Source organism: Pteropus alecto, unplaced genomic scaffold (assembly GCF_000325575.1).
Source record: "Pteropus alecto unplaced genomic scaffold, ASM32557v1 scaffold134, whole genome shotgun sequence".
NCBI lineage: Eukaryota > Metazoa > Chordata > Mammalia > Chiroptera > Pteropodidae > Pteropus > Pteropus alecto.
The window spans coordinates 8,050,419-8,050,672 of NW_006436283.1; positions in this window are offsets into that span (position 1 = coordinate 8,050,419).

Below are 254 nucleotides of genomic sequence, written 5' to 3' on the forward strand. Positions count from 1 at the left end.
TAAAGCTTAGAGTAACATCATATTGTAGAGTCACTGACAAAGTGTGTTTTTAAATTGAATCAAGTTTGGTCTTAAATGTGACTCAGTTGAGACTTAGTGTTTTATTAGCTAAGACGTAAGCATTAGGGAAAAGCTATCTTTTCATTAATAGCAAAGTGTCATTTTCGCATGCAGATATTTGGTTTCTGAGCTATTTATTGTAAGAGCTGGGAAATTTGATGTTAAACTCCATAATTGGTGCATAGATGTTATTT